This window comes from Loxodonta africana, chromosome 3 (genome assembly GCF_030014295.1).
Source record: "Loxodonta africana isolate mLoxAfr1 chromosome 3, mLoxAfr1.hap2, whole genome shotgun sequence".
In the NCBI taxonomy this organism is placed as follows: domain Eukaryota; kingdom Metazoa; phylum Chordata; class Mammalia; order Proboscidea; family Elephantidae; genus Loxodonta; species Loxodonta africana.
Window position 1 is genome coordinate 71,806,578 of NC_087344.1, and position 27,015 is coordinate 71,833,592.

General features: G+C 43.7%; 1 long non-coding RNA gene across 1 annotated transcript in view; it reads left to right on the forward strand.

Moving 5' to 3' along the window:
- LOC104846354 (uncharacterized) overlaps window positions 1-27,015 on the forward strand; it is a 117,153-nt gene that overhangs the window by 60,567 nt on the left and 29,571 nt on the right. The window lies entirely within an intron of this gene.

Here is a 27,015-nt window from a genome sequence, read left to right on the forward strand (position 1 = left end):
AGGAGGGGAGGAAACTGGGGAAGGGGGATTATAGGGCCCTGCAGGTGGGAGGTAGGAGCTGGAAGGCAAAGCTGCTGAGAAAGGAAGGGTCACACTGAACATAGAATTACAGAAAAAGTAGAAAGCCAATAATGAGAACCATGGGATTTCTCCTGCGTATGTTTCAGTTTAAGGTTCCTCTCTGGCCATAATGAACTTGCAAAGGGACTGGTAGTGAATTCTACACTGACCAGGAAAACTGACTTATATTTATTGGGCACTACAGGCACTGGGCATGTTATATACACTCTCTACCATAACCCTCATGACAAGATAAGTATAGCTATTCCCGTTTTGCAGATGAGGAAAATAAGATTCAGAAAGATTATGTGATTTGACCAAAGTCTCACAGTAAATTAATGACAAAGTTCAAGTTCAAGCCAAATGTTCAAGCCTGGACCCAAAGCTAAGTTCTCAATCTTGATATTCTTCTGCCCATTATTACGACTAGGGAGGATTTCGGGGGAGGTTCACATGTGCCAAGAGAACGGGGAGCCTAGTGGTAGCTCCCACACTCGATGTCCCCATGGCACTCATCCTTGTGTGTGCTGACAGTTTGACAACTTACACAGCAGCTGGTTTGCTCAGAGGAGATCTCTGTTAATTAAAATAGCACAAAGGGAAAGCAGTGAGAACCATGTCAGTGAGTAATTAATGCAGAAGAGGGCCCAGGCATGCAGGGATGCTCAGCCTTTACCTGCCAGAGCCTGGCTTCACTCATTGCCACCAGCCCAAATCTGCCACTTTGATCCCTCTGGCCACAAACTGCTGCTTGTCTCCATGGACAAGGGAGGGACAAGCTGTCCTCTGGGGCCAGAACCTGGGCTACTACTCTCAGTCTGGGCTGTGCTCCCCTCAGCATTCTCTTGACTGCAGGACCAGCCTGAGATAAGCCATTCAGAGTCCAGGGCTTTGGGCATCATTTCTGAAGTGTTGGTCCTTTCCAATTCCCATTCCATCAGGCTGTCCTCCAGGAGTTGCTGCCTTGTCCACCAGGGCAGGAGTCCTGAATTAGTCTGCTTCAGTATTCAGTGTATTGGGATGAACTGAGCCCAGCCCTCACCATTGCCTCTGCCTGAGATTTGGACTTGCTTCCCATTCCAGCTCCCTTTTGGTTCTAGGGCCTGGTCCTGCCTCTTAGCTGATCTGCTGGGATTCTGACCTTCTTCCTGAGCTTTCTCTCGTTTCGTTATTACCACACCCCCAGCAAGTACACTGTGAAAGAGTATTTCTCCATTTTTCAGATGAACAAGCTAACATTCAAAGCAGGGAAGAAGCTTGTCCAAGGACAACAGAAGCTTGCCCTCCTCTGTTCAAGTCTGTGCTCTCCTGGGTCTCCAGCTGTTGGTTTAGTTGTACTTTGCTTTTCTGCTTTTAATAAAATTTTAGTTTTTGAATAGTTTAAAATTTACTTAAAAGTTGCAAAGGTAGTACAGAGATTTCCTGTATACTCCTTACCCAGTTTCCCCTATTGATAATATATTACAACGGTACATTTGTCAAAACTAAAAGACTGATATTTTGTATCTTGCTTTTGAATCAGGCACTATTTTCCTCCTGGGGGATGAGTCCCACGTTTTTCTCTGCTCCATCCAGAGGTCCAGTGAAGTGTGTGGATATGTTCGATATGCACAGCTCCTCCACCCACCCCACATCCTTTACATTGCCCAGAAGCATGCACACACAAACACCGAAAGCCAAAAGGGCCATCCAAAGACGACCAGCTACATGACCAGAGGCTCAAATCCCAGTCAGGGTCCCTTGGGGTGCTTAACTCATCAGGCCCCTAGGATACCTTTTGCCCATAAACACTCCCCTGCCTGCTAATGTCTTCACCATTAATTTTTGTAAGCACTAGCCCAGCATCAACTCACTCCATCCTCAAAATTCTTAGAGTCAATTCAACAAATATTTATTAATAACAAAAATTGATCAAATCTAGTTCCTAACCTTGAGCAGCTCCTGATCTTATGATGGAAGTAGACACATATGTGTATGTATACAATAGTACATCGTAAGTGAAACAGTGTAGCACAGTGGTTAAGAGCTTGAGCTCTGGAATCAGAAAGCTGTGTGACTTTGGGTAAGTGACTTTAGTTTCTGTGTCTGTTTTCCCATTTCTAATATAGGGATGATGATACTAGAACCTACTTCATAAAGTGTTTATGATAATTTAATTTTAAAAATCAGTAGCTATCATTTATTATGTAGTTAATACATGCCAGGCACTGTGCCAATTGTTTTGTATTGTTTAATCTTTACAGTCAAGGCTAGAGATGATGGTAGCCTGACTCAAAGCAATGACTTGGGGATGGAGAGATGCATTTAAGAAACATTTTAGAGATAAAATAGAAGTTGGTAACTGATTGGATTCAAGGAGAGTGAGGAGTTGGGGATAATGTCCATATTTCTAGCTTGGGCCCCTGAGTAGGTGCTGATACCATTTGCTAAGAGAGGAAACCTGGAGAAGGAGCAGGTTTGAGGAAGGTGATGCGTTTAGTTTGAAACACGATGCATCGGAAGGATCTTTAGGACATCCAAATGGAGATTTCCAGCAGATGGTTTCATATATGGCCTCGAAGGTCAAGTCTTGGGAGGCATCCGTTTGTAGGTAGTGACTAAAACCATGTGCGTTGATGTAACTGCCCAAGTAGAGTGGGGAGAAAAAAGAGGATGAAGGATAGAATTCAAGGGTACAATAACATTTAAGGGATGGATAGAGAAGGAGAAAGAGAAGAAATTTAAAACTATATATTTGGAAACATTTTAAACAAACCTTATTGCATCTTATATCCAGATCTTCTTTCTGGGTTTAATTTATTTCTTCTTGAAGTACAAACTTCAATCGTTCTTTCAGCAAATGTCATCTTTCTGTGATATTTTACTTAGTATAGAACTGTAGGTAAACAGGTATTTTCTCTCAGCACTTTGATGATGATATTCCATTGTCTTCTAGCATGTATTGTTGCTGTTGAAAAGTCTATTGTTAATCTGATTGCTATTCCTTTATCTGCGATCTACACTTTTTTGTAGATTTAAGATTTTTTTTTTCTCTTAATGTTCTGTAGTTTCACTGTGATGTGCTGGGTGTATCTCTATATTAGTTTTTTCTGCTTGGGACATCATCTTCATTTACAATCTGACAATTCATATGGTTCTTTAATTTTAGAGATTTATCAACCATTATCTCTAGTAATAAGGAGCCCTTATGGCACAGTAGTTAAAGTGCTTGGCTGTGAACCAAAAGGTCAGGCTCTGCAGAAAAAGATGTAGCAGCCTGCTTACATAAAGATTACAACCTTGGAAACCATATGGGGCAGTTATACTCTATCCTATAGGGTCACTATGAGTCAGAATTGACTTGATAGCAACGGGTTTTTATCTCTACTAATATTGTCTTGAAGCACTTACTGATGAAGAGCAAAGACTACACCCTTCAGTATGGATTACACCTCAACATAAAGAAAACAGAAACCCTCACAAGTGGACCAATAAGCCACATTATGATAAACAGAAAATATTGAAGTTGTTAAGGATTTCATTTTACTTGGATCCACGATCAGGACTCATGGAAGCAGCAGTCAAGAAATCAAATGACATATTGCATTAGGCAGATCTTCTGTAAAAGACCTCTTGAAAGCGTTGAAAAGCAAAGATGTTGCTTTGAAGACTAAGTGCACCTGGCACAAGCCATGGTATTTCCAATTACCTCATATGCATGTGAAAGCTATATAATGAATAAGGAAGACTAAGAAGAACTGATGCCTTTGAATTATGGTGTTGGCAGAGAATATCGAATATACCATGGACTGCCAGAAGAATGAACAAATCTGTTTTGGAAGAAGCACAGCCAGAGTGCTCCTTGGAAGTGAGGATGGTGAGACCTCATCTCATGTACTTTGGACATGTTATCAGGAGGGACCAATCCCTGGAGAAGGACATAATGCTTGGTAAAGTAAAGCATCAGTGAAAAGGAGGAAGACCCTCACTGAGATGGATTGGCACAGTGGCTGCAACAATAGGCTCAAATATAGCAACAATTGTGAGGATGGTGCAGGATCAGGCAGTGTTTCGATTTGTTGTACGTACATAGGGTTGCTGTCAGTCAGAACTGACTTAATGGCACCTAACAACAACAATATTGTCTTTCCCTCATTCTCACTCTTCTTGTCATCTGGAATTCCTATTAGATGTATTTTGGAGCTTATCATTCTATTATCTGAGCTTCTTAGTTTTTTTTTTTTTTTTTTCATTTTTCCAGATCTTTATCTTCTGTTGCATCCCAGGTAATTTCTACAGACCCATATATTAGAATTCACCAGCCCTCTTTTCAATTGTGTCTGGTCAGCTATTTAATTCATCCTTTGAATTATTTTTCAAAGACTACAATTTTATTTTTAGAATATTTTTCAAATTCACCTGTTGATTTTTCATAATGTCTTGCTTATACATTATGTATTGTTATTCTCTTTCTCACTTTGAATACTTAAAAACCCTATAAGATTATTCTGTTACCTATATTTTGCAGAGTCTCTGTTATGGTATTAGTTTTCCTTACTTGCTTTATAATTTATATATGTCAGCATATCTCCTGGGGAAATATCTTCTACACAATTCCACAAGTGCTGTGAGTTGTGAAGTAGATTGTGGATTGCTTCTGGGATAGTTTAGGGGCTGAGGTTTTTATATTAGGACAGTATGCAGAATTATAGCCCTCCAAACAGCACACAACAACAACAACTTACCCACTTACACACCGCACAGACCAAGGGTTCTGATCTCTCTCGGTTGACGTGAATTCTCCCATAGTCTGCACTGAGATGCCCACTTCCACTAATGTCCACATTTCCCAGTAGGAAGGTAGATAATTTTTTAAGTCCCAATTAACAGACAGGAAGTTCTTTTTCTGACTCCCAACTTCATGCAGGGAGCCTGGCTCTAGTCTGTAGTCTTGATTCTTGTCCCAGCATCTGGTGTTAACAGCCCAGCTTCAAGGCTTAGCTTTCAACACCTTCATGGGCTGCATGGCTTCAGCTCCTACTCACCACTGAAAGAATCCACGGTGTTGTTTTGGCATCTGAAAATTTACCTTTGTTGATTTCAAGCTCAGCTACACATTTTTAAAAATTAGAAACAAACAAACCTCTATCTTGCATTGCTATGTGTTTGGAGGAAAATGCCAGCTCAGTTGGCCAGCCGTCTTAAGCAGAAGTACTAGGAAGAAATTCCTACAAAGGTATGATAAAAATAGGGAGACAATGAAGTCCCAGAGGACAGTGGAGAAAAAATCTTCAGGAAAGGAAATCAACTGTATCATATCAAATATTATATTGTGAACAAGTAAAATAAGGACCAAAGGGATACTATTAACTTTGGAGCTGTGGAGGTCATGGATTACCCTGGTAAGAACTGTTTCCTGGGAGAGTGGAGGGCAGAAGCCTAATTGTAGTGAACTAAAGAGTGAATGGGAAGCAGTAGAGGGAGAGATTTAGGAGGTTCTCTCAAGTGTGATCTTGCTGAGAGAAGACTGGGATAGTGGTAGTGGGACAAGGCAGTGGAGAAGAAGGGTGTTTGTGGGCTGAGGGAAGGAAACAGTGGAGGCGGAAGAGACTGAAGATGCAGGAAAGAAAAGATGCCCCACAAAGACTGGAAAAGGTGAGGGTCAGATTCAACGGAGTTGTTGACCTTTTCCAGAATGAGAAATCAGAATCCAGAAGGAAAAAAGGACAGGAAGATCGCAGAGGTAGTTTGAGTTGGAAGGGGACAAGTTGAGGGAGTTCGCATCCATGGTTAGGTGGAGTCAGAGGCTTGGCCCTGGTTGAGGGGATGAGGAAGAGCAAGATGGTCAGGGACTTGGGAAAGTTTTGCAGCAAAAGATATAGGAAACAGGAGAGGGAGCAGTGCTGAGTGTCCCTCAGGAGGCAGAAAGGCCGTGGGAATCTCTCCTGCAGCCCTCAGTGGGCCAGCCTGGAGTGGTTATTAGTCATGCAGGTGCCAGAGAAGGTCAAGCGTGAGGGAATTTAGATGCTACTGAAAAGACAGTAATAACAGAGGTAGGGCTGGATAGAGTAAGGGTTCAGAGATAGAGAAGGGGGATAGTACAAACCATCCCTGGGCAGAGAATGGAAGCTGATTGTGAGTACTGAATGACACTAAAAGTTCCAAAAGCAGAGCTTTTGTTTTGTAGTTCTATTTGACAGAGACTTGACCTGTGAATGAAGAATGAATGATAAATAATAGGTTAAAGAAAAACCCAGAAAGAGAGAGAGACAGGTGAATAGATGAGTATAAGCCTAGCTGGACAGACAGATTGACTCTCTCGACTCCTTCTCTGCACATCTCTCTTCCCTTTCTCCGTCTCCTCCTCCTATTATCTAAGAGCCCAACGCAGTGGGCAAAGTGGGGCTGGGAGCTTGATTTTGTGAAAGGCTGGTTCTGAGGGCCGGCGCTGGGTGGGGTGCTGGGGTGGGAGGGGTGGACTTCAGGAATGCTGGGCTGCTGTGTGCAGCTGAAGCTGAGAGGAGGAGGGGGAGGGGAGGCAGAGGTGCCAGGGGCAAGGCAACTGCAGAGGAGTTAGAGATAGAGACTTAATGACAAGCCTGGGGTCCACCTGCACAGATGAGCAGGGCTGGGAGGTGGGAGCTGCAGAGAAATTGGAAAAGGGACACATTCATTTTTCAATGCATTTCCCTCCCTTACACACATACACAGACACACACACACAGAGACATTCTTTAATAAAGAGCCAGAGGCTTACTCTGTTCTGGCTCTCACCCTAGCAACTTCCATTTCCACAAAGGACCCCTGGGAGAGCGGTTATGAAGGGGGCAATTTGTGGGTTGGAGGGTCCTGGGGAAGGAATGGGGTTGCCTTTTCTCTGGGCTTTACCACTATCTACACACTTGCCTTGCGCTTGCCTCGGGGAGACCCAGCGAGCCACCTCTCCTGCCAGGTCAGCTCTGCTGGTTCTGATACTGGGAGCTGGGGGTGGGGTGGGAAGAGTTGGAGAACCAAGAACAAGCCTGGGAGGCTGCCTGGGTGCCTGCCTGGGTGCCTGGCACTGGAGCAGGTACTCCAGCCAGAACCCTGAACTTCTGGAGTCACAGCTGGGGCCCTTGGAAGAGGTCTCACCATAGTCTGGGAATGCTCCTCAGTCTGCCCTCCCCCAAACCCAGCACACATGGGGGCTCATTGACACTCAGTAAGCCCAGAGCCATTAACCCCTGACCTGGTCCTTCTTCCCTGATCCTGGAACTGGGGCAGTGGTAGCAGGGTGAGCTGAACCACTAGACAAAGGAGGGGCTGGGCTGCTTCTAAGGTCAGCATCTCAGGACCTTATTCCAGCCCTAATAGCCGACACCAAAATTCACAACTGCTCTGGAAGAGTGGCTACATCTAGTCGAGGTTATATAAACGCCATTCTAACAACAAAGTCTGTCACCTCCAGCTCCTGGCACGAGGGAGAAAAAGCCCTTTCCTCTGCTCTTACCTCCTTGAGGAAGGGGTGACGTTTGTGTCCAGTAAATGTATACCTGTCCTGGGAAGAAAGGCCTAGCAATTTACTTCAGAAAGGTCACAGCCATTGAAAACCCTATGCAGAGTTCTACTCTGAAACACATGGGGCTGCCATGAGTTGGAATTGACTCAATGGCAAATGGTTGGTTGGTTGCCACACATAAACTGGAGATTGCCTAATATAACTACATGTTCCTTCAAAAAACCAGCGTTTTCTGTTCCTTCAAGTTTATATTAAGTAACAATAATCCCAACCCTCAGCCTCGATGATGCTAGAAGTCTTTTCCTGCCCTGTGTATTTTTTTTTCTTTTTTTTCATTGTGCTTTAGGTGAAAGTTTACAGAGCAAACTATACACGAGTTGTTTTGTGACATTGATTGCAATCCCCGCGAAATGTCAACACTTTGTGCTTCTCTACCCCAAATTCCCTATTTCTGTTCATCCTGTTTTCCTGTCCGTTCCTGCCTTCTCATCTTTGCTTTTGATCAGGTGTTGCCCATTTGGTCTCCTATACTTGATTGATCTAAGAAGCATGTTCCTCACATGTGTTATTGTTTGTTTTATAAACCTGTATAATCTTTGACTGAAGGGTGAACTTAGGGAGTAACTTCAGTTCTGAGTTAAAAGGATGTCTGGGATCCAGTTTCGGGATTCCTCCAGTGTGTGTCAGACCAGTAAGTCTGGACTTTTTGTGTGTGAATTTGAATTTTGTTCTACATTTTTCTCCCGCTCTGTCCGGGACCCTGTATTATGATCCCTATCAGAGCGGCCCGTGGTGGTTGCTGGGCACCATTAGTTGTTCTGAGTTCAGGCTGGTGAACACTGTGGTACTTGCGGTCCATTAATCCTTTGGACTGACATTTCCCGTGTGTCTTTGGTTTTCTTCATTCTCCTTTACTCGGGACCAGTGGCTGTATCTTAGACGGCTGCTCACAATCTTTTAAGACCCCAGACGCTACTCACCAAAGTCAGATGTAGAACATTTTCTTTATGAACTGTGTTATGCCAGTTGACCTACATGTCTCCCAAGGCCATGGTCCCCAGCCTTCAGCCCAGTAACTGGGTCCATCAGAGTGTTTGGATGTGTCTGAGAAGCTTCTGTGACTTTGCCTTGGTCCCGTTGTACTGACTTCCCCTATAATGTGTACTGTCTTTACCTTCACCAAAGTTACCACTTATTTATTATCTAGTTAGTGATTTCCCCTCCCCACCCCCCTCTCCCTTATAAGTATCAAAAATTGTTTCTTTCTGTGTGTAAACCTTTTCTTGAGTTTTTATAACAGTGGGACCATACGGTCTTTATCCTTTTGTGATTGACTTATTTCACTCAGCCTAGTGCCCTCTAGATTTACCCATATTGTGAGATATTTTGAGAATTCATCATTGTTCTTTGTCATGGCATAGTATCCCATTGTGTATATGTGCTATAATTTGTTTATCCATTCATCTGTTGATGGGCGCTTGTTGTTGCCACCTTTTTGCTATTGTGAATAATGCTGTAGTGAACATGCGTGTGCATATATCTATTTGTGTGTTGGCTCTTATTTCTCTAGGATATATTCCTAGAAGTGGGATTGCTGGATCATATGGTATTTCTTCTATGTCTAGCTTTTTAAGGAAGTACCATATTGTTTTCCAGAGTGGTTATAGCATTTTTAATTCCTACCAGCAGTGCATAAGAGTTCTGATCTCCCCAAAACCTTTCCAACATTTATTATTTTCTTTTTTTTATTAGTGCCAGTAATGTTGGGGTAAGATGGTATCTCATTGTAGTTTTGATTTGCGTTTCTCTAATAGCTAATGATCACAAGCATTTTCTCATGTGTCTGTTAGCTGCCCAAATGTCTCCTTTGGTGCAGTGTCTATTCATATCTTTTCCCATTTTTAATTGGATTGTATTTTTGTTATTGAGGTGTTGAAGTATTCTGTGGACTTTAGAGATTAGACCCTTGTCAGATATGTTGTAGCCAAAAATTTTTTTCCTAGTCTGTACATTCTCTTTTTACTCTTCTGGTGCTGTCTTTTGATGAGCATAAGTGTTTAATTTTTAGGAGATTCCAGTTACCTAGTTTATCTTCTGGTGTTTGTGCATTGTTAGTTATGGTTTGTATCCTATTTGTGCCATATATTTGGGCCCCTAACATTGTCCCTATTTTTTCTTCCATGATCTTTATAGTTTTAGGTTTTATATTTAGGTCTTTGATGCATTTTGAAATAGTTTTTGTGTGTGGTGTGAGGTATGAGTCCTGTTTCATTTTTTTTTGCAGGTGGACATGCAGTTTTGTCAGCACCATTTGTTAAAGAGACTGTCTTTCTGCATGTAATGGACTTTGGGCCTTTGTCAAAGATCAGCTGACCTTGGTGGATAGATTTACATCTGGATTCTCAATTCTGTTCCATTGGCCTATGTGTCTGTCGTCGTACCAGTACCAGGCTGTTTTGACTACCATGACTGTATAGTAGGTTCTGAGATCAGGTAGTGTGAGGCTTCCTACTTTCTTCTTCTTCTTCAATAATGCTTTACTTATCTGGGGTCTCTTTCCTTTCCATGTAAAGTTAATGATTAGTTTTTCCATCTCGTTAAGGAATGCTGTTGGTATTTGGATTGGGATTGCATTGTATCTGTAGATTGCTTTGGGTAGAATTGACATTTTTACAAATGTTGGGTGTTCCTATCCATAAGCAAGGTATGTTTTTCCATTTATGTAGGTCTATTTTGGTTTCTTGCAGTAGTGTTGTGTAGTTTTATTTGTATAGGTCTTTTATGTCCCTGGCTAGATTTATCCTAAGTATTTTGTCTTTATGGGGGCTATTATAAATGGTATTATTTTCCTGGTTTCCTTTTCATAGTTCTCTTTGTTGGTGTATAAGAATCCAACTGATTTTTGTATGTTGATTTTGTATCCTGCTACTCTGCTGAATCTATTAGTTCCAGTAGTTTTCTTGTGAAATCTTTAGGGTTCTCAATGTATAGTATGAGATCATCTGCAAATATGGATAGATTTACTTCTTCCTTACCAATTTGGATGCCCTTTATTTCTTTTTCTTGCCTTATTAGTGTAGCTAGGATTTCCAGCACAATGTTAAATAGGAGTGATGATAAAGGGCATCCTTGTCTTATTCCGGCTCTCAAGGGGAGTGCATTCAGCCTCTCCTTTTGAGAATGATGATGGCTATTGGTTTTGTCTAGGTGCCCTTTATTATGTTGAGGAATTTTCCTTCTATTCCTATTTTATTGAGGGTTTTATCAGGAATGGGTGTTGGAATTTATCAAATGCCTTTTCTGCATTGATTGAGATGATCATGTGATTCTTTTGTTCTATTTATGCAGTGGCTTACATTGATTGATTTTCTAATGTTGAACCATCTTTGCATACCTGGTATGAATCCCACTTGGTCATGGTGTGTTATTTTTTTGATATGGTGCTGAATTCTATTGGCTAGATTTTTGTTGAGAAATTTTGCATCTATATTCTTGAGAGATATTGGTCTACAATTTTCTCTTTTTGTGGTGTCTTTGCCTGGCTTTGGTATCATGCCCTGTGTATTTCTTAGGATGCTGGGAGGTGTTTACATATTCCTCACTGACACTCAGAGTGGTCATTATAGTTGTGCAGGTTGTAGACTATAGAAATCTGGGGTACCATTCAGGGTGACTATGATGATAATATAACCATTTGTACTTTTTTCTAGTCAACACTGGCTGTCAAATTCACTGACATGAGTTCAGGTTATTCCCTTTTTTTTTTTTACAAAAGGCAAAGATTACCCAAGCCAAAAAGGTGAATCTTTCTGAAATCAGACCTTGAGTTCTTTTGCAACATCTGATTCAAGTTGTCCACACTTGTTACTTGTAGATGTTTTTGCAATGGGTATAAGCTAATTATTTTATTAGTCACCAATCACAAGTAATTCATTTTCCAACTGTGACTGATGAAGCAGCCTATCACCTACAGAGTTAGTTTGGTTCCTCAGCTCTGTTGGCTGGTGTGATCAGTACTTCTTTGTGTGCTATTTGTTGTACATGTGAGGCTGCTGAGTTTGGAGTATGTAGAGTCACTTAGGCCTTATTGGTCCAGGCAGCAGCCAGTGAATGCACTCTCACAAGTGTGGAGGTGGTGGCAATCACTTTTGAATGAAGTTATGCTGTTAACATTTACTGTCTTCATTTTTTATCACTTTCTGCTCATCCACCAGTCCCTCCAACTGGGCTTCCATCATTGTTATTCTACTGAGACTTTCCTTGCTTAGGTCACCAATAGGTATATATGATCTGTATGTAGAATCTGTCATTGCTGTGACCGCCTCATGCTTCTGTGCAATGCAAGATGGGTCTGCCTTCCTGGACTGAGCCAGTAGCAGGTTGATTGTGGTATGGGGACCCCCTGGTAGGAGGGAGGCAATAGACAGTGGCCCCAGTAATCTGACTGAGCAAAGACAGAGAACATACCACAGACCTATCTCAAATTCACCAGGTCCAACTCTTTCTGCCTTTCTTTCCCTTGTGTAACTCTCCCCCTTGCCAGTGTCAACGTTGACACTGTTCCCAAATACCCTGCGATTACCCTCTCTGTGCAGGATCTTCCATCTCTCCTCTTCGGGCTTCTCTTGTCAGCCCACAGATGGTTCCCATCGGTCCCCACTTACCCTGAGACCCTAAGGCCAGCCCAAGAGTGGTCCGATGCTGTTATCTTTGCAACCCATGTTCTTACCTTTGATAATCTGGCTCTGATACCACCTCCTTAAAAAAATTTTTTTTTTTTTTTTTAGACACGGTTAAAATCAAGGTCACCTCCTCATTGCCTAAAGGTGTTTCCCAATTTCTGGCCAGGTTAGCCTCTCCTGACTGCAGGGCCTGGTCCAGGGGAAGGTGGGATAATCAGTGGCCTATATTCATGAAGATTCTAATTGTATACTTTTTATGTCCAATGAGATTATACATAGAATTATTGTATTTTTGTATCACTGTTAAAAGCATTCATTTATTAAGGTAAGCATTTTAAATTATACCACATTTTAAAAACACTGTTTTGGCATTAAACATTTTTTAATGTACTAAAACCCAAAACCAGATCCATTGCTGTCAAGTTGGTTCTGACTTGTGGCAATCCCATGTGTAACACAGTAGAAATGTTCCATGAGGTTTTCTTGGCTGTAATCTTTACAGAAGCACATTGGGCCTTTCTTCTGCAGTGCTGCTGGTGTGTTAGTAGTTGAGTGCAAACTGTTTATGCCACCCACAGACCTTTTCATGCACCAAACCAAAAAACCAAACCTGTTGCCATCAAGTTGATTCCAAACCTTAGTGACCCTATAGGAGGACAGAGTAGAACAGCCCCACAGGGTTTCTAAGAAGCAATTGGTGGATTCAAACTGCAGACCTTTTAGTAGTTAGCTACCGAGCTCTTTTTTTTTTTTTATTTAGTTTTGTGTGTGTTAAGTGAAAGTTTACAGTTCAAGTCAGTTTCTCATACAAAAACTTATGAACACATTCCTATGTGACCCTAGTTGCTCTCCCTACAATGTGACAGCACACTCCTCCTCTCTACCCTGTATTTCCCATGTCTATTCAACCAGCTCCTGTCCCTTTCTGCCTTCTCATCTCACCTCCAGAGAGGTGCTGCCCATTTAGTCTCATGTATCTTCTTGAGCCAAGAAGCACACACTTCACCAGTATCATTTTATATCTTATAGTCCAGTCCATGTCTGAAGAGTTGGCTTCGGGAATGGTTTTAGCTCTGGGCTAACAGAGAGTTCAGGGGCCATGTCCTTTGGGATCCCTCCAGATTCAGTCAGACCATCAAGTCTGATCTTTTTACTAGGATTTGAGTTCTGCACTCCATTTTTCTCCTGCTCTACCAGGGAGCTGCCAAGCTCTTAACCACTGCACCACCAGGGCTCCTTTAATGTACCATACCAAACCCGCTGCTGTCAAGTCGATTCCGACTCATGGCAACCCTATACGACAGAGTAGAACTGCCCCATAGAGTTTCCAAGGAGCGCCTGGTGGATTCGAACTGCTGACACTTTGGTTAGCAGCCATAGCACTTAACCACTATACCACCAGGGTTTCCTTTTATGTACCAGGACCCTCAAATAAACAAAAGTGGCCTGGGCTTCTTTTTGTCAATCTCTAAGAGTCCCTGCCTGGCTGCTTTTCCTGGAAACACCTGTCTGAGTCCCACGCTGAGTTGCCTTTGCTCCCTTCTCTGTCTTTTCTTCCTCTTTCCACTTTCTAAATGTAGGCCTTCACTCTCTAAGGAGTGGCTTTTGCTGACTGACCCCTCATCTCCCATTATCTTGCTCTCTGTCCCATGTCCACCATCCTTGCTATAACAAATGGTCACAGAATCTCTGTCTCCCAACCAAACCTTCCTCTCATGCCCAGACTTGGATTTCCAACTCTCTAAAGTCAGTTCCCTGGAAACAGATTCTGAGATGGAGATCTAAAGACAGGAACATTATTGGGGAGTGCTCTTGGGATCAGCACTTGTAGGGGGAGGGAAGGAAGTAGGATTGGGCACTGAACTGAACAGTCAAAACAAAGGCCTCAACCAGTCCCACAGTGTGCTCTGGAGATGGGATGTCCTTTTAGTTATGTTTTGCCTTGAGCAAGGGGACCTAGCCATTTTGGTCAGTTAATGGATATGGGCGTCCCTAGGAAGGCAGTGTGATGTGGAGCCAGGTGGCCATCTTGATCAGCTGAATGAAAATGCAGAGAACCCTCAGCTGCCAATGCTTCTAGAAATGGGGGAATGAGTGCCTTGGCCCTCAGTAGGGGATCTGGACCATGCACCAGAGCATCTACTACATCAGCCATCTGCTGAGCATCTCCACTTGAATGTCCTTGGGCATCCTGAACTCAATATGCCCTAGGCTGCACCAAACCTTCCCCTTTCTGGGTTCTTCCATGGCACAGCCAAACTCATAGGCTGGGCAAGTATGAGCTAGTTGCCCTTGACTCCTCCCTCTCTTTTACTTTACATCAAACAATACCCCATCACATAAGGGTTTATTAGACTTTGCCTAAAGTCTCAAATTCATCTTCATCTCCTTCCCCACTAACACTCCCCTGGCTCAGGCCCTCATTACCTTGTTGTGACATTATATAGTATGCATTGTTAATAATTGTTAATTGTTGTATATATGTATAATTATAGATTAAAAAAAACTCCTTGTCATCGATTCTGACTCCTAGTGACCCAATAGGACAGTGTAGAATTGCATCATAGGGTTTCCAAGGCTGTAAATCTTTACTGAAGCAGACTGCCACATCTTGGTCGCGCAGAGTGGCTGGTGGGTTCAAACCGCCAACCTTTCAGTTAGCAGCTGAGCACTTTAAACACTGTGCTGCCAGGGCTCCTTAATTATAGATAATGGTTATTAATTTTATACTTATTAAATTTTCAAGGTTGTCTTTTGGAAAGTGATTTCATAATATTTCTCAAGAGCCATAAAGACATTTATACATTTTGACCAGGAATTCTGAAACTCTACCGTAAACAAATTGTTTGAAATATGACGAAAAATATGGATGAAGATGCTAATTTTAGCATTATGTATTATAGTAACAAAATAGGAAGCAACTTAAATATCTAAAAATAGAGGATAGATTAAGCTGTTGTTATATAGAACATTATAAAGCCATTAAAATAATGGTCAAGAAGCCTATGTAATAACATGGGAAATTATTATGACAATGGTAAGTAAAAAAAAAATTAAGATTCATCATGCTTATGCCCTATAAGAGATGGATTGACACAGTGGCTGCAACAATGGGCTCAAACATAGTAACGATTGTGAGAATGGCACAGGACTGGGCAGTGTTTCATTCTGTTGTACATAGGGTTGCTATGAATTGGAACCAACTCGATGGCACCTAACAACAACAATGCACTATGACTGCACCTATGTAAAATCGTAATTAGAGAAATCAATCTGAAAGAAAGTATACCAGCATGCTAACAGTTATTGTATTAGAGAAAAGAAGAGCCAGCCCTGGTAGACTTTAGCCCCTCTCTCCCAACCGTAACCTCTATCATTACCCCCTCATTCTTCGGTACTGACAATAACATTTTCTAAGTAGTATGTAAAGTGCTATGAAAATGCAGCTTCAAGATCCACTCCCTTCCATCAGATTGCCCTCCCAAGCCCCTGTTACATAGTAATTATGGAGTCACCACTAGCCATCTATAATCCCACAGCCCTACTTGTCACACTTTTAGTTGGTGGCCTTATTACTTTTATAATAATAATAAAAAAAAAAATTAATGAAATCATTCCTAAGCAGAATGATTATGCCACTGCAGATGGGGAATGCAGTGACTGTTGTAATCTTCAGGACAAAGATGAGGTCCCACCGTTTGCTCATTCAGCCATAATTTGTACTGGGTGTGCAGGTAAATGTGACTGGCTCTCAGACACCCATGGGAGGTCAGAAACAAGAGGCTGGGCTGTGTGAAGAGCCATGTCCTCTGCCCTCTGGAGCATGGCCCTAGTACTGCAGGGTCCTCCTTAATTCATACAAGGCTATAGATGAAGGGAGATCGAAGGACCAAAAAGGAAAAAAAAAAAAACCTGAAACCCATTGCCTTCCAGTATATTCTGATGCATAGCAACCCTATAGGACAGAGTAGAACTGCCCCCATAGGGTTTACTAGGCTGTAATCTTTACAGTGAAGTAGACTGCCACATCTTTCTCCAGTGAAGCAGCTGGTGGGTTCGAACCGCTGACATTTTGGTTAGTAGCTGAGTGCTTAACCACTGCACTAGGGCACTCTGAATCAGGAAAGGTGTGCGTCAGTGTTGTATCCTGTCACCATACTTATTCAATCTGTATGCTGAGCAAATAATCCTAGAAGCTGGACTATATGAAGAAGAACGAACATGGCATCAGGACTCATTAACAACCCGTGATATGCAGATGGGACACAACCTTGCTTGCTGAAAGAGAAGAAGACTAGAAGCACTTACCAATGAAGAACAAAGACCACAGCCTTCAGTATAGATTACATCTCAATGAAAGGAAAACAAAAATCCTCACAATTGGACGGATAAGCAACATCATGATAAACAGAGAAAATATTAAAGTTGCAAAGGATTTCATTTTACCTGGATCCACAATCAACGCCCATGGAAGCAGCAGTTAATAAATCAGACGGCGTATTTATTGCATTGGGTAGATCTACAGCAAAAGATCTCTTTAAAGTGTTGAAAAGCAAAGATGTCACTTTGAGGACTAAGGTGTGATATTTTCAGTTACCTCATACGCATGCGAGAGCTAGACAGTGATGACTAAGGAAGACCAAAGAAGAATTGATGCTCTTAAATTACCGTATTGGGGAAGAATATTGAATATACCATGGACTGCCAGAAGATCAAACAAGTCCGTCTTGAAAGAAGTACAGCCAGCGTGCTCCCTGGAAGCAAGGATGGCAAGACTTCGTCTCATGTACTTTGGACATATTATCAGGAGGGATCAGTCCCTGGAGAAGGACATCATGCTTGGTAAGGTGAGGGTCAACAAAAACGAGGAAGACCCCAGATGAAGTGGGTTGACACAGTGGCTGTAACAATGGGCTCAAACATAGCAATGATTTGAGGATGGTGCAGGACAGGGCAGTGTTTTGTTCTGCGGTACATAGGGTCGCTATGAGTTGGAACTGGCTTCACAGCACCTAATAACAACAAAGATAGAAATGTTCTCATTTTCAAAGTAAAAAAGTAATTCATGCATATTATTAGGTGTTTTGGAAAATATATATATATATATTTTAATTTTTAAACCTCACCCAAATAGCACCATCTAGAGGTAACCACTATAAATATTTCCGTGTATTTCCTTTGAGTGGATTTTTTGTTTGTTTGTTTTTTCTACCTGTTCTTTCTAAAATATGGTTGAGGTCATATGACATTTGCAATTTTGCTCTGGCTTCTCCACTTAATATCGTAAAATGGGAATTCCCTTAAACGTCTTCCTAAACATTACTGGATATAACAATTTTCTTAGACATTCCCTTATTGATGGACATTTGGTTGTTTCCAGCAGTGTCTCATATTGTAAACAATACAATTATACAGTGTTTTGACAGTGGTTTTTTAGGTCTGTGTTCCATCTGTTCAGTAAGGCTGAGATCTTTGAGGACAGAGAACCTATCTTCCTTTTCAATCCATCCACATTCTTCAGGACAGTACTGGGTACGCAGTAGAGGCTCAATTGTCGATATTGATGATAATAACAAGGAACACTGATTGAGTACTTATTATGGGCCAGGCATTATTCTAAGCACTGGATGCATGTCAAGGCACCTAATCCTCACATCCTCCCTGTAAGGTAAGTAATATTATATCATTCCTGTTTTATAGATGAGGAAATTGTGGTAAGAAATTTGCCCAAGGTTATTAGCTCATAAATCACAGAAGCAGAATTTGAATTCAGGCAGTCTGAGTTCAGAGTCCAAACTTTTAACCACCAGCCATACTGCTTCTAGAGGATGATAGTGGGGAGGAAATTGGAGATATGGATGACAGTCATCAAGCTTTAAGGATGGTTTAGTCCCATGTTTGAAATCTGGCTCTTAAGCTCCATCCCTTAGTTGGTAAGGGGTAGAAGGAACTGGGATGGGAGGGTCAGAAAGACTGAGGGGACCCCAAAAAACCATTGCCATCAAGTCAGTTTCGACTCACAGTGATACTATAGGACAGAGTAGGACTGCCTCCGTGGGATTTTCAAGGCTGTAAAAAAAAAAAAAAAAAAAAGCAGACTACCACATCTTTCTCCCGTGGAGCGGCTGGTGGGTTTGAACCTCGACCTTAGGTTAGCAGCCAAGTGCTTAACCACTGTGACACCAAGGCTCCTTACTGTGTGGGCAGCAAATAGGAAGGTGCAAGGTTGTAGACCCTTAGAACCAACTCCCAGCATAGGCAATGGGTTTTGGAGGTTTTTTTAGATCTGACTCATAGCAACCCCGTGTATGTCAGAGCAGAACTGGGCTCTATAGAGTTTTCAGTGGCTGATTTTTCAGAAATAGATCACCAGGCTTTTCTTTCAAGGCTCCTCCGGGTGGACTGGAACCTCCAGTTTTTCAGTTAGCTGTGACTGTGTTAACCCAGGCACTCCCACAGCTGCCCTGGAAAGGACTACTTGAGATTTCAGATGAGGAAAATGAGGCTGAACAAAAAGAGGCAGGCTCCACAGCACTGCGGTTTCCCCTAACTTCTGCAACTCACCTCCCCTACCTCCTGGTAGGGTTCCTTCCCTCCCTTCTAGGACTCTCCCTTTGGATGACTCCTAGAAAAAGCCCTCTCCTCCCCCATATAAAAATGATTTCCAATGGAAACCAAAAAGCCCAGAAAGAAGGAAAGCATAATAGCTGTCCAGAGCCTAGGGGCTGAGGGAGAAGGGTGGAGGCTCTATTTGCATTTTTCTATTAACAAGCTAGATTTGAGTTAGCTTGCCTAGGGAGATAATTTGAGAGGGAAACCTTTGCATATTTTATTTAAAAGCAAGCTGCATTAGGTGGGTAATGATGCAGAGTGCGCCCATTAGGTATGGGGGTGGGGGTGGGGTCTTTCCCCTCCTTTTCTCCTACCACCACCAGAGTCTTGGCCTGGGAACCAGCCTCCTTAAAGGAACAGCCTCCTTAGGGACTCAGAGGTACAAGGTCAGCTTCCCCAGTTAATGCTTCTTGACCTTGGCTATAGTTTCTCCACTAAAAAATAGGGTTGATTGCACATATTTAACAGCGAAATAACAGAAGTGAAAGTGATTTGAAAAATATTCAATATTATGAAGAGGCAAAGTACTAGGAGACTCCACAAGGTAATTTGTCATTTTTAGAGAAGCCAGAAAAATCTCCCTTTCCTCTTCCTCTGCCCCAGTCTTCTTATCTGCTAGATGGGTACATAGCCATTGTTACTCTCCCATCCCAAAACACATGAGTGTGGATGCACACACATGCACACACACACACTAGAAGCTAGAAGATCTCATGAAGAGTCAGGTGTGTATTTGAGTATCTCATATAAAATAAGATGCATTATGAAGATGAAGGTGATGATTGTACCTGAGGCAAACTGGGGAAGCTGGAGCCAGGAAGTCAACTCAGAAGGGTCTGTTCCCATCTGGGTGAGTTTGGGGGTAAAAATGAATTCAAAGTTAAGGTGGTCTGTGAGTCTTGGAAGGCTGTATGAGGATCTGGGACACTACTGGCACAGGAAGCAGGATAGGCAGTACCTTCCCTTTCCTATATCTTCCCATAAGAAGGAGGAAACAGTTGCTAGAACATTCACTGTGAATCTGTAGTATGAAGCAGGCACTCGCTATTATGTCTCCCTATCCCATTCCAATGGCAAATTCCCATCTCTTGCTTGCTAAATTCTGCTGACAAGACCCTATTCATCCCAGGCGGGTCAGTGGGAATGCTCCCCAGCTTAGAGAATCATTTCAGGGCGTGATTAGACTCTTCCTTGGGCAAGAGGTCTGTAACCTTGTTTCTTCCAGGTGGGGGTTAGAGGGGTAATGAGAGCAGTGTTATCTGTGAATGTGTCTGTCCTATCAGAAATGGAATCCAGCTAAAGAAACTTCAGTTTTCTCACCTGTAAAATAGGATGATAGAGGAATTACCTCATGGGATTGCTGTGAGATGGGACATAGGAAGCCCCTGATACCTGTTAGCTGTCAGCCTTTCTTATCTCACCCATATCCCTTCTCTCTTCATCTCCACCTTATTTCCATCTGCTTCTCCATCCTCATTCCCCAGTCCCATCTCATTTCCTTCCCATCCTGTCCTAGATTTACAGTCATTTCCATTGTGGGAATTCTAAAGACCACCTTTGAGAATAAAAAAGTCAGGACCGCCCTTGGAAAATATTGCCAACCTTTTTAATAAAAGCAAACTTTAATTTTCTTTTCTTAGATGATTAATTAAAAAATCAGTTGCCTGAGTAGAACACATTCTTTTGTGGTTATGAGAGGGGGGAGGGAGGGAGGGTGGGAGAGGGTTATTTACTGATTAGATAGTAGATAAGAACTACTTCAGGTGAAGGGAAGGGCAGCACTCAATGGGCTGGGGCGGGGAGGAGATCAGCACAGCTGGACTGGACCAAAAGTAAAGAAGTTTCCTGAATAAACTGAATGCTTTGGAAGGTCAGCGGAGCAGGGGCAGGGGTTTGGGGACTATGGCTTCAGGGGACATCTAAGTCAACTGGCAAAATAAATTCTATTAAGAAAACATTCTGCATCCCACTTTGAAGTGTGGCGTCTGGGGTCTTAAACACTAGCGAGTAGCCATCTAAGATGCATCGATGAGTCTCAAGCCACTGGATCAAAGGAGAATGAAGAACACCAAGGTCACAAGGTAATTATGAGCCCAAGAGACAGAAAGGGCTACATGAACTAGAGACTATATCATCCTGAGACCAGAAGAACTAGATGGTGCCCGGCCACAACCAATGACTGCCCTGACAGGGAGCACAACAGAGAACCCCTGAGGGAGCAGGACAACAGTGGGATGCAGACCCCAAATTCTCATAAAAAGACCAGACTTAATGGTCTGACTAAGACTAGAAGAATCCCCGGTGGTCATGGTCCCCAAACCTTCTGTTGGCCCAGGACAGGAACCATTCCCGAAGCCAACTCAGCAGACATGGATTGGACTGGACAATGGATTGGAGAGAGATGCTGATGAGGAGTGAGCTACTTGCATCAGGTGGACACTTGAGACTATGTTGGGATCTCCTGTCTGGAGGGGAGATGGGAGGGTAGAGGGGGTTAGAAACTGCCAAAACGGTCACAAAAGGAGAGACTGGAAGGAGGGAGTGGGCTGACTCATTAGGGGGAGAGTAAGTGGGAATATGTAGTAAGGTGTATATAAGTTTATATGTGAGAGACTGACTTGATTTGTAAACTTTCACTTACAGCACAATAAAAATTATTTAAAAAAAAAAAAACCAGTTGCCATGGAGTCAATTCTGACTCATGGTGACCCCATAAGTATCAGAGTAGAACTGTGCTCCGTAGGGTTTTCAATGGCAGAGTGTTTGGAAGTAGGTCACCAGGTCTTTCTCCAGAGTGCCTCTGGGTGGACTCAAACCACCAACCTTTGGCTTAGCAGTCAAGCAACTGTTTGGACCACCCAGGGACTCCAAATTATTAATACTTACAAACAATAAAGATTATCATTTCAGTAGCCTCTCTTAAAATTGGTTGCAAAACAGCACAAAAGTTTGATTCACTGTTCAGAAAATAACTGGTCGATTACTGAAATAAAAATGCTTCTAGAAGGGGTGAAAATAATATCAAATTACATTTGGCTGCAGAATATTTTTGCAATTTGCAGCAATTTCAAGAGCTGCGAAGTAAATGGTACTCCTTTCTTACCCTCTTCTAACACATGAGGAAACTAAGTTTCCAAAAGATTAAGTGAATTTATCCCTTTTTTTTCCATGGATCATCTTTAAGATTCAATGTTCCAGGGATCACATTTGGAGAAATGCGTCTGTGAAAACCTAGAGAATGGAGAGACTACTTCTGTATGGGGGGCTGTGAGGGAAGTGAGGGACATCAGGAAAGTTCACAGAGAGGCTGATATTGACCTGGAGGATGAGTACAAGAGGAAAAGAGCATCCTAGGAAAAGGGGAGAGGACTTGCTCTGGGGAAGCTTGAAGGGGTTCAGAAGCAGGGGAGTGTCCCATCCCACAGACAGGGGATCTTTTTGAGTGAAGCAGTCCCTCCAGCTGCAGTGTGGAGGGGGGCTTTATCTGTAAACTGTTACAAATGCTTGCTTTTGTGAGCTGGGCTTGAGACATCCCATCACCACTTCCTGGGATGCTAACAGTGTGATAAGGTCAGTAAAATATCCCACTTGTCCGTGAGCCAGACAGGCCTCTGTCTTCAGGTACACTCAGGAACTTCACAGCTTAGGCGTGTGTGAAGGTAGTAATGCATGTGGACCTGGAACCCCAGAAGCCAATCCTCTGAATAGAGGGGCTCTGTGTCCAGGTCCTCGGGCTTCATTATGGGAGCCACCAAGACTCCTTCAAAAGACCCTCCCTGCCTAGTGTCAACTGAACTTTGTTCCGTAGGAGCCACCTGAGCAGCATGGGCTAGGCTCCTACACATGGAGATGTGTACAGGTATGTATGTATATGTCTAGAACCCTGTGAAAAAGCCTGAAGCTTCTTTTCACCAGTGAGTTTGGGATTACTGGTTCTGGGGAGAGATGTTAGAGAAGGGATCTGGGAATTGCTCCCCTGAGAGTTTAATGTCCTGGATCTCTGGTCTAATCTGAGGCAGAAGATTCCCCTAAGAAGCTTCACTGTTTGTTCATGGTTGCCCTATGCCTAACCTCACCTCTATCACCTCTCATCCAATATCCATCCCTTCCTCTGGTCCATCCTCAGCCCCATCACATCCTCAGTCTCCCACATTCCCATCATCACATCTTCATCTCCTTTCCCAGGCTATAGCAACCCTATTTCTATCGCTTCCCAGCACCCCCTACCACCTCCCTTTCCATATGTAGTTCTCTAGTTTTCTTAGTTATCTAGTGCTACTGTAACAGAAATACCTTAAGTGGGTGGCTTTAATGAACAGAAATTAATTTTCTCACAGTTTAGAAGGCTGAATTCAGGGCATCATCTCTAGGGGAAGGCTCTCTCTGTCTGCTCTGGAGGAACGTCCATCCCATATTGTGTTCAATGCTGTGCTCTCCCTATTTTATTCCTATTCTCATCCATGTGTTTATTCCCATCCCCGTAGCCAGTTTATCCTCATCCCATTCTCAACATCATCTTTCCCAACTTACTTCTCCATTCTAGCCCAAACCATCCTCCTCCTCCTTTGGAGAGCAATCATAATAAATGCATAAAGCACTTACTTTGTGCCAGGGCAGGTGCAGACACTGCTTTAGATGTTTTACATGCACTAACTCATTTGATCTTCAATAGCTCTGGGAGGTAGATACTACTATCATTCCCATTTTATGGATGAAGATTGTTATGGATCGAATTGTGTCCCTCAAAAAATATATGTTGTAAATCTTAATCCCTTTATCTGTGGTTATAATCCCATTTGGGAATGGTTTTCTTTGTTATGTTAAGAGGCCATATTAGTATAGGGTATTTTTTTTATGTTTTAAGCCAATCACCTTTGAGATATAAAAGGAGTAGATTAGGACAGAAAAGCAAGCAGAGTTGGGGGAAGATAGATGCCACACCACAGGAAGATCACCAAGGAGCCAAGGAATAAAAGCTGAAAAGGGACAAGGACCTTCCCCCAGAGCGGAGAGAGACAGAGCCTTTCCCTAGAGGGAGTGCCCTGAATTCGAACTTCTAGCCTCCTAAAGTGTGATAGGAAACCCTAGTGGCATAGTGGTTAAGTGCTATGGCTGCTAACCAAAAGGTCAGCAGTTTGAATCCACCAGGTGCTCCTTGGAAACTCTACGGAGGAGTTCTACTCTGTCATATAGGGTTGCTTTGAGTCGGAAATGGGTTTGGTGTTTGTAAAGTGTGAGAAAATAAATTTCTGTTCATTAAAGCCACCCACTTGTGGTATTTCTGTTATAGCAGCTCTAGATAACTAAGACAAAAAGATTGAGGTCTGGGGGAATTGAGCAACTTGCCTAAGTTCACATAGTTGGTAGGAGACAGAGCCAAGGTTCAAATGTTAGGCAGTGTGGCTGCAGCACTCTCACTATCTCAAACTCCACATTGCCCCACATCCACCCCGTACTTACCTCTATAACCGTTTTCATTCCGAACTACCTCCATCCTCATCTCATTCCCATTACCATCTTGTCCTAAATATACTATTTCTGTCACTTACTCCATGCCTCATTTCATCCTCATTCTATCACCACCATGCCCACCCATCCAACCTTTGAATCTTCCCCATCTGTATTTCCCAACAACTCATTCCGTTCCTCTTTCTCATACCCCTTAGAAAAGTGATGTTAATGTCCATATTTAAGCTCACTAAATCCCTGGAACATTGAATCTCAAAGATGACCCATGGAAAAAAAAAATGGGTTCTATGCTCAAATATGGTGTCCCTTGGTAGTGTAAATGGTTAACACACTCAGCTACCAGTTGAAAAGTTGGAGATTCATGTCTACCCAGAGGCACCTTGGAAGAAAGACCTGGCAATCTACTTCTAAAAAATCAGCCATTGAAAACCCTACAGAGCAGTTCTACTCTTACACACTCATGGTCACCATGAGTCATAGTTGCCCTGATAGCAACTGGATGCTCAAACAAGTTTGAGAAGCCCTCTGCATACACCACCCCCCTCTCAGGAACTCATAACATACAATGGTACAGGAAAGACTCTGAGGGGTCCTTCAGAAAAGACGGCCAGTTAACACTGTTTAACCCAGTGTTTCCCAAGCCCCTTGATCACAGAAATCTTTCACTGAAAGCCTATTGAAACGTGCTCCGGAAAGTGCTTCCAGAGCACTGTGTACAGAATTCTATTAGCACATATCACACTATACTTTCATTATCCGTGTCTGGGTCTGTCTCCCCTGTGAACTCCCTGTGGTCTGGGATTGTGGCTGATTCATCTGTGTCCCTAGTGCCTAGCAGAGGGCCTGGCACATGGTAGATGGTGATAAATATCTGTTGAATGCAGGAATTTCCTGTCTGTGACTAAGGAGAGGATGTAAAGAGCATATCAGAAGTAGGTTCCTGGCATTGCCTGGGAGGAAGGGTATGGTGACAATGGTGACATAGCAGGTGGCACAGATGTGCTTGCAGACTGTGGGGTTCTGACCCTCTGGGGATGTGGTCCCTCCTGAGGGGTCTGGAGACAGAGATGAGGTTGTGCAGCATCCCTGGGGATTCAGGCACTTTGAGGCCTGAGTGGGGATTTCACAGGCCTGGAGTGTCCTCTCTAGCCACCGGGGACTGAGGGAGCCCAAGGAAGGGCAGGACTTCATCAGTATGGGTTCTCAGGCCTGGGAGAAGCCCAGCTGTCCTGTGTGTGGCAGGCGTGGTTTGGGCAAGGCTGGGCCAGCTCTTGCCGTCTTTGAAGGATCTGGCTTTCCTGAATCATCCACTGCCCTGTAGTCCCCTGGACACTGGGGCTCTGAAGCATGGTTATGTGAGGAACAGGCTAGCCAGGAAGATTCCATTCCCTTTCCTAGATGGAAAGATCTCCATGAAGTTTCTTGAGGAAGGTCTTTGTGGCCCAAATAGTACTTGTGGAACATCAGACCCTGGAGAAAGATAAGGCCAGAGAGGATATAGGACCCAGCTCAGAGAAGGCCTTGCAAGCTAAGCTAAGCAGCTTGAGCCACTGGAGAGGCTTGGGGAAGTCTTAAGTTGGAGAGTGGTATGGCCATATTTGTATTTTTTTTCAAAGTGCAGTGTGGTGAGTGGGTGGGAGGGGCCAGACTGGGAGCCATTTCAGTTGTTCAGGTAAGAAGTAACAGTGGCCTGAACCAAGACGATGGAAGTCAGAATGGAAAGAAGGGCACAGACTAGTGTTTAGGAGGAGGAATGGACGGGACTTGGCAATTGGTGGGTGTGAAGAGTGAAGTGGGGCGGGGGGCTTCAGTCCCCAGATGACTCCGGATGGAGGAGAAACAGAGTTGTGGGTCAGGTGACATCTAAACTCGTCTTGCTTGGTTTCTGGCTGGGAAGATTGAGGTGTTTGTGGGTCATCCAGGTGGAGCTGTCCAGGGGGCACTTGGACATGCAGGTGGGGGTGGCAGGGTAGAGGTGGAGACAGAGATTTGGGCTCCTAAGGGTAGGTGGAAACTGAAGGCATGGAGTGGACCAGATCTCCAGGAGGCACGTGGAGATAACTAGCAAGAGAGACTAGAGGAGCAGCAAGGTGTTAAGGAGAGGTTTCTCGCCCTGAAGACGGTCTAAATACAGAATGTTGGAGGCTGGTACTGTGTGCGCAGCTGATAGAGGAGTCCAGGAGGCATGCGGAACAACCCGAGTCTCCTCCAGCCCCTCTAACTCGCACCCACCCATACATGCACACTCACAAATCCAATTCCACTCCCGTGTTCTACTTTGCGCGCTCACATCACCACGCACACCCTCACACTCCTACACTCACAGCGGAAGGGCGCACCCGGCAGCCCTCTCTCGCTCTTCCCTCCACAGTCCCACCTCTCTCTGCAGACCCTGAGGTTAATCCTCCCCCAGATTAGGGGCGCTGCCTCCGTTTGGTGCGCCGAAGTGCCGGAGGCGAAAGCCCCGGGACTGTGCGCGGCCTTCCAGGCAGCTGAGGTGGGGAGGGCGAAGAGGGGCGCGGGGAAGGAGACACAAGAGGCGGAGGGGGGACGGGGTCCCGGCTGCAGCTGTCCCGCGAGGGGCCGGGACAAAGGGCCTGCTGGCGGGCCGGCCCGAGCCGTTTTCATGCTTGTTGGGATTAGGCGCAGGAAACGTCGCTCGGCACGGTGCGGATCAACAGTCCGGTGCGGGCGCGCGTGGGGCGGGCTCAGGCC